The sequence below is a fragment of the Caloenas nicobarica genome, chromosome 12 (genome assembly GCF_036013445.1).
Source record: "Caloenas nicobarica isolate bCalNic1 chromosome 12, bCalNic1.hap1, whole genome shotgun sequence".
In the NCBI taxonomy this organism is placed as follows: Eukaryota; Metazoa; Chordata; class Aves; order Columbiformes; family Columbidae; genus Caloenas; species Caloenas nicobarica.
In genome coordinates, this window is record NC_088256.1 from 7,246,769 (window position 1) to 7,264,396 (window position 17,628).

Below are 17,628 nucleotides of genomic sequence, written 5' to 3' on the forward strand. Positions count from 1 at the left end.
ACATGTAATGTGAGATTTCTAAGTTATGTTTGTCAGCTATATTTAAAACATAAATTATTACCTTGTGTTCTTTTAGAGAACTTAGTCCATCAGAGAAGCAAGTTCACTACAGAGTATGTCTAGTAGGTATAAATATATACTTACATATATAAGTATAAATAAACTGTTACCATGGAAAGACAGGTAATGGCACAACCGGTTCATAAAATCACATGTCTATGTCAGGAAGAGACCTGCTAAGGATAGAAAAAAATATAGAACCGTAGAAACATAAAAGAGATCACAGGCAGAAGTGGAAAATACACATGGTATTGTATTTCCCTTTTTAATGTGCTATAATTTCTAAAAAGCTATAGGTCAAGTAAGATTATTATTTTTTTAAATAGAAGTACTTCACCCCAGTCCCCTCCTCCATGGTTTCCCCTCCCCGTGGGACCCCAGCCCAGTGGGACGCGGTGTGGGGAGACAAGTCGGGGGGCCAGCACCTCCATCCTACTCCCAGGCTGCTAGAGGAAATTCCAACAATTTTTGCACCAAAACAAGAGTTTTTACTAGAAAAGTACTGCAATTTCAGCCCATGTTTCATTAATGCTCCGCTGTAAAATTGTGTTTGTCTCTTGAATACAATTCTGACCATGAAAAAGCTGCTTCTCTGGCACAGATTTTGCATCAGACTTATTGTCAGAGGCTGCAAAAACCACCAGCAGTGTTTTAAAGAAGACCTTGTCTAATAGTCATCTCTGCTGCAATCACTTGCCTGAGAGCAATCACACCTCTGTGGGGCAGACACTTAACAATCTATTATATCATAATTGAGTTTGGCCATGTTTACACTGCTTAATGATGATGCGTAAAGATTAATTTACCTTTCCAGTCCAGTTGCAAGAATGTGCTGCCACAGTACCCCATTAAAAATGGAAATAGCAATAAAATCTCCAATTATTTTATATTGCCTTAAGTCTGTCAGAATTCATCATTTTATGCACTGTTACTTTAATTTATTGGTTTATCATCTATTGATGTAGTAGCAGTTATTACAAGTCATTCTGTATATGTTTTTAAATACAATGATAACATCTTCTATGGAGAAACAAGCCATGATAATACCTTATTTACAGTTTGTCAATTTAAGGAAGCCAAAGAAAGCTAAAGAATTGCTTTTGACTAAAAAAATCTCTCTCAGCCAGCTAAAACTGAGTTCCTCTGACTGTCATTGGAGCTTAAAATTAAACAAGCCTGTGCTCTTCAGTGTGACCCTGATGAAATGAAGTGCCATCAGGATGAAGACAGAAACACAGATATACAGGTTAATCTTTACACTTTGATTTTCTTGAAATATTTATTAGAGATCTGAATATTGATTAAAGATCTTGGCTCTGTTGCAGCAGGAGACAGAAATTGGTAACTGGCTTTTGAGCACACTCATTTTCTCATCGGTTTTGGAGGGCTGGCGGTCTGGGAGCTGTGCACAGGTCACTTGCTCAACCAAGTGCCATGGCCAGAAAAAGTGATGGTCGCATCTGCTGGAAGGAACTCCAGATGAGTCCTTCAGCCTAGAACAAAAAGAAGTTCACCTTGATGCAATTACGCTGCTGGGAAGATCTAATTTATGTTTGAGCTTTCAAGAAAGTGAAAGAAGCTGCTCCTGGCAGAGGCTTTTCCTTCTCACCTGTGGGGTCCTGAGCTCTTTTTCTTTCTGGTCTGGGACATCTCAGCAGGGTCTAGCAGGGCTTGGCTCGGGACCTTCAAGAGCCAGGGCAGGATGGAGGTTAGAGACTTTTTCATGGCCCCAGCTGGGATAGGACCTGCCCCCTTAAGCACAGATGTCTAAATTTGCCCAAAGCACCTTCAAAATACCTTGGAGTAAAGGAGTACTGCCAAGTCCAGTGCCACGATCCCACGTATCTAAGTGACAGTGACGAACATCTCCAGGAGCCATGGTCACCATAGCTGTGCCAAACCTTCTGTGTTCGACAGAAAGGACATAATCTTTAGAGAAAAGTGCAACATATATTTTGATTCTCAGTGGTTATTTCCCTCCTTCTCTCACCTCCCGCATGACAGAACTTGTGCTCCCTTCTCCCGTGATTTTGTACACGTTATTTGTTGGTGTAGCTCGGATAAATGGTTCAAAATTGTCACTTCTAAGTTCCTCAAATTGTTCTCCCATAAAGCTGACATTTACTCCACACCATTTTGCACGCTGAGGGAGACAGCTTCCCAGCTTCATCCCACTTCTGAAAAATCTGATGAACAATTGTGTTGAGTGTCATAACAGTGATTGAGAAAGTCTTGAAGAAAGGAGAAAAATACATACCGCACAATGCAGGCTGATTTTGAAGCAACATTTGACACCAAGCACCCAAACTTCACTACCCGGCCACCATCTCGCCACCCACACCCATCCAGGTTCAAGGACTCCTGTTACTACAGTTTGGGAAATAGAGACCGGTTTGACTGAAATATGATTAAGCTTCATAGAGACGTAGAGGTTGGTGCCATGTTCATGTTCTCCTTGAACGGAAATCTGGTTCAGAGGAGCCCATCTCCTTTACATTTGAGTGAAGCAAACAGTGACTGTACTGGCATCAGCACTCTTGTAGGGACAGGTTTCTTCTCCTGTCTTCTCCCTTCCTCCATCACCATTTACCTTGTGCTTATATGCACAATTCTTCTGGAAAAAGAAGGGGAAACCTTAAAGTGTATTATTTATATATCCTATGGAGCATGCACATGGGCTGCTTGCTTTATTTTTAGGGGGCTGCTCCCCACAGTCACCTGTTTTTTGCCCAGGGATGTCAGCAGGAGATTTCGAAGCAGGTCAGGCTATTTAACAGAAATATCTCCTAACAAACTGCCCATGTTTCCACTCACATTATTGTCAGTGGTTTATGGGGTCATAAGCAGCGGTACACAGGCAATAAACTTTTTGACCATTTGTCACAGATTTTATGAGCCGGTTGGCCCAGGTGTCCCCACAGGGCGCACCCAACCAGGGCCAGAGGCTCTGCAGAGCCATGGGCATTACTTACCCCAGCATGGGCGGCACCCAACACCTTACCACAAACTGGAAACCATGAAAGACGCCTCTTTTTATCCAGTCCATGCCTTTTTTCCCCACTTAGGCAGAGTCTAGCCTGTTCATTGAGTGTGAGAAGGCACCCAGAGCTTTGGGGCCACGAGATGGAAATCTGCCTGGTCCCACAGCTCTCAGAGCATCACTGGGTAGATACTGGTGGGAACATCCTGGAGTTTCTCTGTTCAGACCTTTCTGTAAGGAGTGGGTGATGTTTTGGCAGCACATCCCTGCACGGTGATTAAAACTGGGACCTATCATGAAATAATGAGTGGGGCAATGGAGGAAATATAAAATGCCAGCCACGGTATGCACAGTGGGGTAATAAATCCAAGGTGAAATAGTAAATCTCCAAGGAGTTACAGAAATCCTGATAGATACCCTGGTGGAGGTGCATTTATTGTGGAGCACTACAAGGTTTTTCTCTTATCTCTAATTTTATAGATCTGTGCAGCTGCAGCAGTCCTTGGATAGGGCACATATTTGAAAATACCATAAATTTCACCTCCTGTTTATTTCAGATTCATTGGCACTCTCTGTCTTTACTATCTCCTGGTATTTTATGCCTCAGTACTTGGGGAAAAAATGCTTTGTTTGCACTAGATCTAATATGAAAACTCTCTCTGACATTTAAACTTTAGTATCAGTTTGCCTACAGTGTTAATATCACTGAAAGTGCTTATATGGATTAAATTGCCTACAGTATATAATGCCAAAATATGAACATAGCACATTTACTGATTCAAGCCCTTAAAAGAATTATTACCATTAAAATATTTAAGGTCACCTTTGCAAATGCAATAAATCAGGACGATATCAAACAGAGAGCATTTGAAGCTCCTGGACTGGAGTAACCCACTGGGAAAACGATGGTTGATTCATTGTTACACGAAGAGTGGGGTTTGGGGACAACCTTGGGGCTCACAACTCTGTGTACATGGGACCAGGGGTGTCTACCTTGGCATGGGGGGATGAGGGATGCTCTTCTCTTGGGTGTCCCCAGCATGAGACATGACCACTCTGCATGGTGGGTCTTATCCAAACTTTGCTGTTGCACAAACTCTCAGCTTGGTTCCACCAGCTCTGTAGGTCTTGCAGAAGGAAAGAGCAGCAAAACCTCATTTTTGTCTTTCAAGTCAGATGCAGCAGCTCCATGTGCCCCTGGAAAGCTGAACCGATGAGTAAGAAGATGCCATTTCCATGCATCCACTTTTCTGTGCGGAACAGCGTCTTCATGCAATGAGTCCAGTTCTGCAAAAACCCTTATCGAGGTCAACACAATTTACTGATAATTGAAAGCAGTGGAAAGTTTTGCTCCAGTGAGAACTGGCAAATCAAGCCTGTCAGACAATTCTCAGGGGGAAAAAAAAAAAAAAAAAAAAAAATCACCCTTTATTATGCTTTCATCTTAAATATTAGGATTCAGCAATTTTCCTGAGAACAACAACTGTGTAAAACTTTAATCTTTTGAGAATGGATTTGGACTGTAATTGCAAAACCCAACATCATCCTCCTGCACCACATTCCCTCTCTCTGAATATCAGCATTTACTAGCACGTTATAAATGGGGGATACGTTTGCATTTGGTTATTAGTCATACTTGTATTTTTTTCCAGGTGACTGTTTTTAATGTTTAGCACAACATCCGTATCTACAGTGGCCCATCATAATTTACAGCACGAGGAGACAGAATAAAGTTCATCATCATTTCCCGAGGCAGACTAGTACGCTCAAAGATATGACTTTCTTTTAAAATTCCACACAAGACATTAAATGTAATAATTGATCAATGCCTCATCTATAAAAAGCTTGCCAATGTGAACTGGTGGGAGGTGTCTCAGAGCTTTCCAAACCAACGGTCAGTGCTTATCTAACCAGCTCTGCAGGTACGTTGTTTTAGAAGGACTTATATATAGTCATATATTAAAAAAAAAAAAAAAAAAAAAAAGCTGAAAGAATTTTGGAAGAGAGACCTTATAGATTAAATGCATAATTCCTTACTTGTGCTGGTTGGCAGTTCATTACGCATGCAGCAGAGCGCAGCAGCCCGTGTTGCCGGCTGTCCTGGCGTTCCTGTTCCGCTTGACAGGCGATTCCTTTCTTCTTCCCACTGCTGCTAACATCTGTGATGGGGGCAATTAAACTAACAGTGCTTATTAAGGATGGGCACTCTTGTTAGTAGGTATTTCCAAGCCAGCTTGCTACTGCAGCTCCACGAGCAGAGGTTCTGGAGGCTGTTCCCACACACCCTTTGCATTTTGTGCGTGAATGCTAGAGGGCATTCCCTCTGTTATTGCCAGTAAAATATTCTTAAAATTCGTATTTTTTTCTGGAAAGGGGAATGGGCAACCCACCTCTACTGCATTGTGGATTTCTCTCCAACCCCAGGTGTCTGTTCCTTATCTCAGAGGGATGCAAATAGTGACTGGTGGCCCCTTCCCTGTTGTCCCATCTCCTTCTGCTCCTGCTAACCTGCACTCCCACAGCTCTCCCAGATGCACTATTGGCTCCTACTTTTCCAAAGAGAGTAAAGTTTTCTGGTTTGCTCATACAATCTTTGGGGAAACCTGGTGCTCAGCTCCCTGTGCTCTCTCTGCCATCCCCCAGGCTGGTGTTGGTCCAAATCATGGGACCAGGCGCTGTGTAAATGGGCAGCAAGAGACATTGCTGCCACAGCTACTCACAGACCAGGTGGGAAAAAAATACAGAAAGACAGATAAAAGTGAAGTGGGATGGTTTTCCCAAAGGGTCTTTCAGATGAAGATGACTTGTTTGCACTGGCCATTAGGTGACAACTTAACACCTGATTTATTGATTATAAAATACTCTCCAGTTAAGGTAACCTGGCCTTTCCTCTCAAGCTTGGAGACTTAATTTAGGCACATAATCTATTTTCTGCACTGCAAAGAGACTGATTTTTGGGAGTGCTGGGCATACACCGTTCCCATTGACCACAAGCAGAAACTCAAGACTGCAACTGGGGAAACCAGGCAATAATGTTTGTGCTCTTCTTTCCAGTTTTCTCATGGAAAGAGCAGAATTTCCTAGAAAATACTATAAACCCTAAAGAAACTCTGCTGTCACAGGCCAACAACAAATAGCTCCTGAGCTTCAGCAGATGCTTTGCAGCAGGGACAGAAGCCAAGTCTGACCAAGTCTTTGCATCCCTGGACTTTCGACTGCTCTATCCATTAGATTTAACAGTTGGCTAATACATCTGATAATCGAGTGTGTTAATATTTTGCAAGAGTGACTGACAAGCAGATTGTTGTCAAATAAAGGATCCATCAGGCTGAGGATATTGAAGTTGACAGAGCCCAATAATTTACAGCTTTCTCCTTCAGCTTCTCATAATTTACGTTCCAGCCACTGAAGGGAAACCTGCAACCAAAGAAAATTGATGGACTCATCATCCAGACATGACACATATGAAACTTCAAATTGCTCTTTTATACATGTGTTGCAAAGAGGAATGATCAATGGGAACTTGTAAACTCCTCATTCATGGGAACCCTGGTGAAGCTGCACCCAATCTCTCCACTCCTGTACTTTGCTGGGACTTGCTGATGTACTCTGAGTACTTTCCATTTAATATTTACTCCAATCCAGTGACTTAATGATAGTGCAACTACTGAATCTAAGCTATTAGTTTATATTACTACAGGACCTTAGTCCCAAGCGGGTGATATTTTGGTAAAAACAGAAGACAAGAAGTCTCTCTGATTCAGCCCATCTCTCGTTGATTGGATGATCTCACCAAATGGAACAACCCAGATGCTTACGTTCAGGCTCAGGCTTATGCTTCTTACTAAAGTCGTGCCTTGACAAATTGGAAGTTTCTCTATTGCACATCATGACCCCTGAATGGTTTCTATTTACCAAATATACATGGAAGTTGTTTCCTTTCAAATTCCGCAATTCATACCTGTAATAATGGAAAAACAATGTTAAAAAAAAATTTATCCTGCTTGAGGAAATCAAGAGTTATTTGTATATATGGAAAAAACCCAGCAAACTTCCAGGTATAAAATGTCATTACAGGGACATAATAGCAGTTTACTAAAGGCAGGACAGGGCAGGGAGTGAACGAATATAATAAATTTTTAAAGGCATTATATGCACACTGTTTTTTAGAATTTTTGTGCCCAAATTCATTTTTACAATCTGCAGATTTATCTGAGTTGTGGGTAGAAACCTATCTCAAGCTCCAAAGTGAAACTTGGTGTTGACACTGGGAAAGAATTGAAGTTGGTGTAAATGCAGCCAGGCTCTACTCGAAGTCTCCATTGGCTTTGGAGAGAAGCTCAGGCAGAACCTAAAAAAAAAAGAAAAAATAATTAAAAAAAAAATTTGAAAATATTTACCTAAGAAAGGCAGTCCAGAGAGAGGCAGAAAAATCACTCATTTGCTTCAGCAGTGGAATAAAGTGGAGGGAATAAAGACTTTGCTTGGCTTGCCAGCCCTCAGCTTGGCAAAGTGCTTCAGTATATACAGAAATGTGCACGGGTGTAAATATACCTATTGACCTTAATAGGACAATACATGTGTTTAAATAACCCCGGGCTGGAGTACCTCACTGAGCTGAGCTTTAATATGTGTTTAGGTTTGTTCATGCTGCCTGGGGCTTGTGCCAAGGTGTGCTTGTGCTCATCACATAGAACCGCATGAACCTATTGGATTGGGATGTTTTACAAGTTTGCCTTATTTTAACTGTGTTACTCCACTCATTGTCTCTGTGGTAAAATTAAATTTATTTCTTGGGACTTTTTTACCTTAGAAAAGATCATGTGGGATAGAAAGCCCAGCTCATCATGTGGAGAAGTATTCCTACTGTCTAAACACATAAGTCAGCAGAAATAATAAAGAAAAGAAACATTTTTCTGAAAAGGCAGAATAAATGCCAGTCTGACAGTACAACACAGTACCCATAGGGGCACGGTATATTATGAAAACAAAAAGAGGAATTTGGAAACAACGTGAGTGTACTTGGAAATAGTAGATATTTAACATTTATTTCACTGAGCAATTTTCACTTTACCATGCTGATCTACACCAATAGCCAAACCAAATCCAGCTGACCTCAAACTTTCAATACTGCACATCTAAGACATATTTTTAATAAACGCTAGACCACATTTTTGCAGTACTTCAAAAGGAATAAAATTTTTTTTTATTATTTTTTAGAGAGCAACTGAGGTGAACCTGCTTCAAAAACATGGCAAGCTTCAAATCAAATACTGCAGTTTTAAGAAATCCATTAACCATTCACATCTAAAACTCATCCTTCAACGCTTTGCCCTATAATGCACATTGTTGTCAATTTTTGTCTTATTTACCCCTTGCTAATAGCTAGGCTAAATTCCAAGAAACTTAAGACAATTGCGGTGAGATGCAGATCTAACATTTTTCAAGTTGACAGCCAACAGTTCTGAGCTTTTAATTCTCGAGACGGAAGAATCTCTAAATCCTGCTTTTGTAATTCACCCAGGAAAACACATCAGAGCCAAACTGCGTCTGTGCAGCCTGAGTAAAAATGTTATTGTTTGATCCGAATTGTATCTTTCTTGGCAGATCTGTAGCGATTGATCCTGGCTGACACTGGTATTTTAATATGAAGCCGAATACTCAACAATTCTTGATAAATTAGCATCTGTATTGTAACCGTAGGCATTCTGTCCTCAGCAGTATATCTTAGGTAAAGGTTCATTTAATTTACCCCTTGTTAAATTTTAAACAGCTATGCCAAATTCCACCAGACTTGGCATGTGTGACATGACTAATGACTCTGCTAAACTTTGAGTCAAAAGCTTCGATTTTGAAATGCATCATCTTTATGTATTTGCCCCTGAGCAGCAGCAGTGCAGAGTGAAAAAATAAATAAATAAAATTATTCATTTTACTCAGGTTTGAAATTTAAGCAGCTAAAACACAACTCTAAAAGTCGTACAATATTTATGCATGAATTTGATAAGGGGTTTGTGCTCAGAGCAGAAAGCATGAAGGGTCAAGGATACTGACAGCACTAGGGATTTTCCTCCTCCCTTTAAGAAGATAACACGGATGAAATAGCCCCAAAATGTTTGCTCAGATACTCTGTGCCACGGCGCAAAGCACGTGCCTCGGGGCTGAGCTTCATCCAGCGCGGATCAGGGTGGGTTTGCCTGAGCCTCACACCATCCTTCTGCCCGTCTTGCTTCTCTCCTTGTCTTTCTAGTCCTTGCGGAGATCTTGAGCCACCTATTCTGGTTGAATATTCTTTGAACGGAATTACTCATCTTTCGTCCCAAGCCTGATCAGACATATGTGTACCTAACCATTGTGGAAAACACAGCCCTGCTATCTATCTGCCTTGTGATCCTTCCGCTTGTATTTATGTAATACTGACTTTATATTCACTTGCAAATCTTCCTGTATGTAAGCCTCCAGGCTATGCTTAAGTCTCAGATTTTTTTTTTTTCCTGCATGATACAGCTAATATGTGGCCTTCTTTGTTCAACCATACAGCAAACCGTTAGCATTTTGAGTCTTGAAGGAACCCTATGGACCTCCAGAAGCCAGCCAGGCCAGTCTTCTGCCCACAGCAGGTTGCTGCAGAACTGGCCCAGTCAGGCTCTTAATTTTTCCCACCTCACCCAGTTCAATGTCGGGAGGTCAATAGTTTTTAAAAAAGCAATTTTCCACGTTCATCCAAAGAACCCTACAGAGATGGGAAAAGTGACTGGGTTCTTCTTTAAAATATTCCATAATATTTTCCTTTCTTGGAGTGGCTACAGGAAAAAAATGACACAGGTAAGATTTATGATGTGCACCAATTAATATTTTCCTCATTATCTTCTTGTACTATGCTAATTGCACCCCTGCATTTCTACCCATATTGAAGTTTGTTTTCATGCAGCACTAACACAGATCTGCCCCAGGCCATAGCTAGAGGACCCATGTGCTGCAATACTGAAAAATAACTAATCACACCATTTTGCAAGTGAACCGTTAACTGCTAACATAGGTTTTGGTCCAAATCCTGTATTTCTGAGACACTTCATATCAGCTGTTGGAGACATTGGTTAGCATTTGCCTTATTTCAATACCATGAGTTGTGTTAATTTTGCGTGCTTTACCCGTTGGACAATTTAGTATCTAGAGAGATTGGACAGTTTGTTGGTTTTTTTTTTTCTCCCTGTGTTTATGCAGGTCCATGCTTGTCTGAAACATCTGTGCAGTGCTGTTACCACGTTTGCAAACACAGAGGTTTAGTGTTTCCTGGAGGAGCAAACTCTAGCTTCTATTTCTATCATATGGTAAAAATAAAACATTTTCAAAATTTATCTAAATTAGAGAACGATTTTATAATGAAATATTCAGGAACCTACAGAATTATTTGCTTTGCCTTAGAATGAAATCAAACCTTTGGTTTGAGGGAAAAGAAAATCAGGATAAATCCTTTACAGAGCAGAATACAGCTCATTGTATTTATCTATGAGAAACTTGCCCTTATTCCTGGCCTTTGCAGGAGACCCTGTCTTCAAAAGCTACCAACTCTTGCTGACTGCACAGCTTGGAAAATGGTGTACAAAAATTAATACATTGTTGAAAACCCACCAGCTGGATGCCTAGTTCACCTCTGGGACTTCCTTCCTTTGATGAAAAATAAATATTTACAGTTAAATAAAACCCTAAATGATTTTTGAATAATTCTTTTGAACAGCAGTGCTACTGTACAGTGAAAAGACTCCAAAAAATAGCTGGTTCATTTTTTTTAACTTTAAGGTTTGATGGATCTACTCTCAGTCCAAGATAAAGTACATGTAGGCCAAAAGGTTTGAAAGGTGAGCTCTGATCTTAGCATAGTTCTCCATCATCAGTTAATAAAAATACTTGGCAAGGTATCCAGTATCTGTTGGTCTGTTCCTTTCCAGAAAGCTGCTTTCATGGGGCTGATCCAGTTCCTAGTAAAATCATATGGGAATTTGGTGCCGCCTTGCTGCAAATTTTATGTATGAAATAGGAGAGAAAGGGCTGAAAGTTTCAACTGGTGCAAATCAGCATCGTTCTGTTAAAGTCAGCATTTGGAGTCCATTTCTGGGTATTTGGAGTTTATCAAATAAACTTCTCATTTCCTTGAGAAATGCCAGGACTTCGGAACCAAATGAAAATAAATCTGGTTTCCGCTGAAAGCCAGCATTTGTCAAAATAATTCTTAACACAGTATTGCGAGGTGCAAAAATATTTAGGTACCATCAACTATGCCTTGGCTTGCATTATACCACAGAAAACACAAGCAATCCAATTGATATTAATACCTTTATTTAACCAAATATACTGCTGAAAGAGTGGTTATATTTGCCCTTCAGCTCTAGGTATGTTGGCATAAAAATCAAGAAGATTAACTTCTTCATAAACATCTAATTTAAGATCTTAAAATCCTTAATAAACCTAGCAATATTGAATAGCTTTCTGTGGTCTTCAGTAAAACACAAGCAAAAATAGCCAATATAATGGTTCCCAAGCTCAATGAGTATTCATGAGTGAACGAGAAGGATGCCCCATGGCATCGGTGATAAACGGTATGAAAGACTTTCTGCCACTGCAGTGAGATGGCTCAAGGAATCAACCATGAGATAAAAACTGCAACATCTACTATTTTCCTCTGAAGCAGTTGTATCAGAGATTTTTTAATGGCTTTTACTGACCAGAAACATTCATGGTGGCTGGGTACCTGTTCCTGATAAACAACCTTTGGTCCTACCTATTCTTCACTGAAACTGCCATAGGCTTTCTCTCCAGGAACATGAATGTTTAAGTTGGAAATATTTCTTGCTATTATAGACAGGCTCCCTCTCCTTATCTCACAGTAGTGTATTCTCGTAGCAGAATCATCGTTAAATGAAACTCAAAGATGAATCATGAAGAAAAGGTTAAATTTCACTTCCTGGAGAATTGGAGGACTTATATATTTCTTACTGTTATGTTAAATGACCAAGATTTTATACAGGTGGTTTCTGAACAGCATTTATGGATCTCTGAGAGGTCATCGGACTTGCAGCTTGTTGGGTATATAGATTGTTTGTAAAATAATTGCTGGTTTGAAGAATTTATAAAGCTCCTGTCCAAGAAGAGAACCAGGTCGTGGGTGATGAGAGTTAGATATGGCTGTAGGGAACCACCAACAGAACTGGATCTAACAGGAAAGCTGACCAAAGGGATGGAACTCCTGCTTTGCGTCTTGCTCTCCCTCCCAGCATCTGGGATTTTGTGTTTCTCTGTTGGACACTGGAGAATCTATCATCCCAAAGACAATACCCATCATCCCAAAGACAGTGCCCAGACCTAGTTCTTATTACCGTGGCCAAAGGCTTGGATTATCTCCTTATTTAATTACATCTATTAAAGACTTGCCTTATAACCTGAAAACGACATGACTACATGTTTTCCAGGACGAGAATGGCACAGCAATCTTGGATCAGCTCATAAATACTGCATACCCATGGCAGGATCTTGTGGCAGGCAGGTAAGGTGGGTGAGCATGACTTCGGTGCCCATCATCACATCAGTCACATCATGGCATCACTCTCTGTCTGCACCAGGTACAAAGAGATCAAAACACACCAGCAACATCATCTTGGCAGCAGAATAACAAATATTAAACGTTTTCAAATGTTATTTTTCAGCTAAAGGAGATAGCTGACCACTGACTTGTTCTGTCAACATGTCACATGCACTAGTGTCTCTCCAGGACTTCGCCCTGATGGTGACAAAGACCTTTGCCGTTAAATGCCAGCTGAGAATCTGGTCAACAACACTCATGGTTTACATTTCTTTACATCCATGTCTACATGCTGGACATGTAACTCCTTGGGGTTTTGCAGTTTTTTTTCCCTTCAGGTTGAAGCAACCCGGTTGAACACATGTAATTTAAAATTCATATTCAGATTAGTACATATTGCTTTCATGCACATACATATATGTACAGGCAGACAACATATAATGTAAACGTGTGTGTGTACTGGAGACAAAAGACACTTGTAAAATATATGTAGAGTTCAATGCGCTCTTGCACAAAAAAGAAATTTCCTGAAACAACACATCTGAAATACCCTTACAGATGTTTCTCTGCATTACCAAAAAAAAAAAACCACCCCAAACCCTGTCCCCTGAGCTAAAATGAAAATTGATTTTGAAAAAAAGCTGAAGGATATGAGTGGATCATCATAATTGGATCAACATGCTCCAAAAGCTTCAGGCTACTTCGACTTCATTTCTCAGCTGACAGCTTTCTTTTGGAATTCTTCAAACCAAACACAAATGGTTTGATTGCAATATGTGAAACATTTGACCATCATATCCTTGACAGTCAGTCCGCTGCAGGGGAGATTTGATAACTGTTGTCAAATTCATAACAGCCAGTCTAATCCAAAGAACCAACAAAAAACCACAGGAGCTGCTTCAACAAAACCCAGAGACTATATTAATGTAAAATGACGCCATTTACAGGGAAAATATAGAAGAAGGCTGTATCTGGTCTTTTCCAAACAGTGTTGTAACAGATCTTATTGGTTCTTAATTGGTAAATACAAATTAGAGATGTTAAAAATCCACTTGTTTTTCCATTGAACTGTCATGTGAGAAGTCAAAGTAGTGGTAACAGCTGATAACTGAGCACGTGCTAATTTACGGGCAGCACTGTCTGGGTAGATCAGAGCTAATTTTTGTTCTTCCCCCAAGAAAGGGGGTATTGCAGGGTATATATCAGGGCGACTGGCAAATTTACACAACTCAATATAATTTCCAGTATTAAATGGATGAAAAAGAAATATGAAAACCATGTAAAAAATTAAAAAATAAAACCTAATAGTATCTTCTCTGTTTATTTCTATGACAGGCAGAAGTGAATACTGCAGCACTAATTGGCAGAAAAGAACTGACGGCTATCATGGAAAAACTAATTACTGCATGTCAATATTGTGTTAAACATCTAATAAGAGCAGTTTTAGTAAGTACATGCTTTCTAAAGTTGAAGCTTCAAGTTCTTTATAAAAATTTTATGGAGGATTTAATTCATAGTCCTAGAAACAGGAGAATGGAGAAAATGTACTAGATTCTCAGAGTTAGAAAGTATTGCAGACCTGGAGCTTGTTATTCAGCAAGTAAAAATTAATTTTAAAAGCAAAAACCTTTTCGCCAACAGATCTCAATCTCCCAGTCTCAATCAGAGCCAGCTACAGGGCAAGTGATAACTATTAAACAAATCTCTCTCCGCAGAGAAGTTTCCAACACTTGACTATACCAACACCGAGCTTCTGCAAGACACATGATTAATCTCACTCTTCACTGCAAGGATTGTACTCACAGACTTTCCTCTTGCACTTTGTCTCTTTTCTCTTTGGCCATACCCACAATAAACATATTTACTCCAGAGTTTTCCCTCACACAATATCACTCACCAGTGATATGATCACCACCCACCCTCCTTCTTTTATCTCTTTCTCTCTGAAAACTCAGGAAGCAAAATGGAGAAAGTGTAACGACTATGCACAGTTCAGTGTCCTGCAAAATTAGAGAAACATCTGGAAGTTGTTTTTGCTTGAGAATGATTTCTAACTGACTAAATGGTCTCATCTGTGCTGCTGTGTGGGCTTATCAAAGATAGAGAGCCAACAGTACTTGCCCCCTCCTACCTGAAATACACCACAAATCATATTCCGAGGGTTCTTCTAGATCCTTAAATCCTTTGGATTTTTTTTCTTTCATTTAGAAACAGCATTCATTAAACAGCTATAAACCTAAATTAAAAGAAAGCAATAACTGCTGATTAGAGCCAAAAACAAAGAGTCAATAGCTCAGCATGAACAACGAGGTAATAGAAAAATATTCCAGATACTTCCAAAAGAGGAGTTTTAGCATAAAAATCTTACCTCATGGGAAAAGAGATGTTATCTGAGCTGGAATTCCATTTGAACAACTGGGATTAATAAACCTGCATTCTTTAATTCCTCCTTTAGCTCTAACTGCCAAGCATTTTTCATTTCTAGTCTAAACTGTGGTGCAACGTTACCCCGTTTGCTCCTACACAACCCGCTTTGGGTGCACATCCTCAGCCAGGAAAGGACCCGTTTGTTGTTGGCATCTTGCAGGTGTCCTGTCTTGCAGACCCATCTGGATGGGCTCCTGCAGGGGCTCCTGATTCTTCCAGATTGAAGATTAGGACTGTCAAATGTAAATACAATTAAGTTTTGACATTCCTTAGAAATTTCAGCCAAGAATATCACCCAGGATGAAGGATGGTAAGGAAACAGGGCTATAAAAACTAATTTTTTTTTGAGAAGGCTGCCTATATTTAAAAGCGTGTAGCCAAAAATTTGGGATGGCAATGTTAAACATTTGTGCATAGGAATATGACACAACTATTTTTGATGTGATAACATTGAGAAATAATTTTATTTTGGGAGTAAAAAGAGATTTGTGGGAGGAGCCCATTTTCTCTTATACCACTGAGCCACAAGGCTGGAAAGCTCTGCATGCAGATTCAAGTCTAGTGTTTTCATAATCCATCTTCATCAGCTCTACTGGGTATATTTTCCCTCTTTTCCAATACTCATGTTGTTAGCAAGATCGTCTTCCCTCTTTGTCAAATCTCCTTACTCAAGTTACTGTGGGATCAAAATAACACTTACTGGCTTGTCTGCACATGTTGGAAATCTATTTGATGGGCATTGCAGGAGACATGTTTTCAGGTGCAATAAGGTGGGAACTTCTGCCTGGATGTATAGGGACAATACATTGACTCCGCTGCAGAGTTTATTCTTAGCAGATGGCACTAGAAAGCATGGTGGTGTGTTTCTGCTCTGGAAAGGAGTTTTCTTCCTAAGCGAATGTGATGGCTGTGTGAAAAGCCCCAATTTAGACCATGTGCAGAACACATTGCTGCACCACATGAAAATTGTTACCGTTTGAGAGCATTTTGTCATCTGAGACTTCAGGGAGCAGATGCAGCACATGACTGGGACTGCTCTGCAAAAAGATGTACTGACTGCATGATAAACAGAGACCAGTAAAGGGTACCTGGAAGAAACCTGAAACTTCAGAAGACAGAGAACAAATGAAAAGCAGAGGTTGTTTTTCATTAGAAGTCCCAAAGAAAAGCACCGTATCTCACTGATAACAAAACTGTCTGAACAACAAAATGGCACATTTTGGTAGATTCATTCTTGGGCTGGTAGATGAGGAAGCTTATTTGCATTTCAAAGCTGGCCCATATTTTGTTGGTAGGCAGTAAATAACACAACATACATATGTATTTGTTGCTCAAAGGTAACAGAAGATCAGATCAAGATAAGGCATTCTGCTATGACTTCAGCTAGGTTGGGTGGTTTCCCCCTGGTTTCTTGCAAGATGTCTGGGTGTCTGGCACCGTCTGAAATTCCCTGCACCTGGAGCAGCTGGAGATGTGAAAGGCAGCAGTGGGGACGGCTGCTGGGTACCAACGCCTCCATCTAACAAGTCTGGGTGCAGAAAGATTCCCAATGTCCCAAAGCCCAACTTGGGGCTGTTCTCTCAACAACAGCACAGGTGGATGATTATTTATCCAGAACAATTTATCACTTGCATTCTAACAAAAATAAATTAATTTGATTATAAACTCTGGTATGAAATTAATTATGCTAAATCCAGACATTAAATGCAGACCTTGAGAATCCATGATTGAAAAGCTATGAGATACAATATCTCTCTTTTTTTGCCTAACAAATATATATAGTTATCTGTATTTCTTCTAGCTTCACTTAGTTTTTCCCCTACTCAGGATGTAAAATTGATTTGTTGCATTGGAAAATAAACAACAAAAAACAATTCTTATCTTAGTTTGGTTATATCGCCATGATAAAATCCATTTGTCATCAAAAATAAGAATTCCAAACATGTAGCACTCAGTGTGAAAAAAAAAGACTGCTAAAAAAATCTACCAAAAATGTACATTTAAAAATCTTATTCTGGAAAGACAATTCATAACACAAAGTTTACTAAGGTATTATTTAAGGTACTCGATAGAGGTGGATATGACTTCAGGTATCACGGGAGCCTGAGCAAACACTGAGCAGAAATTTAACAAAAGCACTTTAGGTATGAACTCAGGACACTTCTTTATTTGCTTAACCTGTTTGCACCACCTCACAAAGGGCTTTGGGTTATTACGATATTGCAGGTGCAGGATCTGGCACACATAGCACAGACTCCTCCTCACTTCTGTTCTCCAACCCTCAGAAGCAATTTGGTCTCTGCAGCTCCCTCACTCAGCGAGTATATATAACATTGAGAAGAGAAAGCCAGGTAACCCAGAGAAATGGATGCAAATAAAATAATTTATCTGGAATATTAACATACCTGTCCTGACTTTTGTTTTGTTTTGTTTTCAAATGAAAATAATACTTAAAAATTATTAAAAAAAAGAAAATACACATTTTAGGATTTTAGGAAGTAAAAGCAGACATAACTTGTGGGGAGGAAAAGGAAAAAGGCAAATATCCAGAAACTGGTACAGTACATCAGTCATGCAGCTCTTA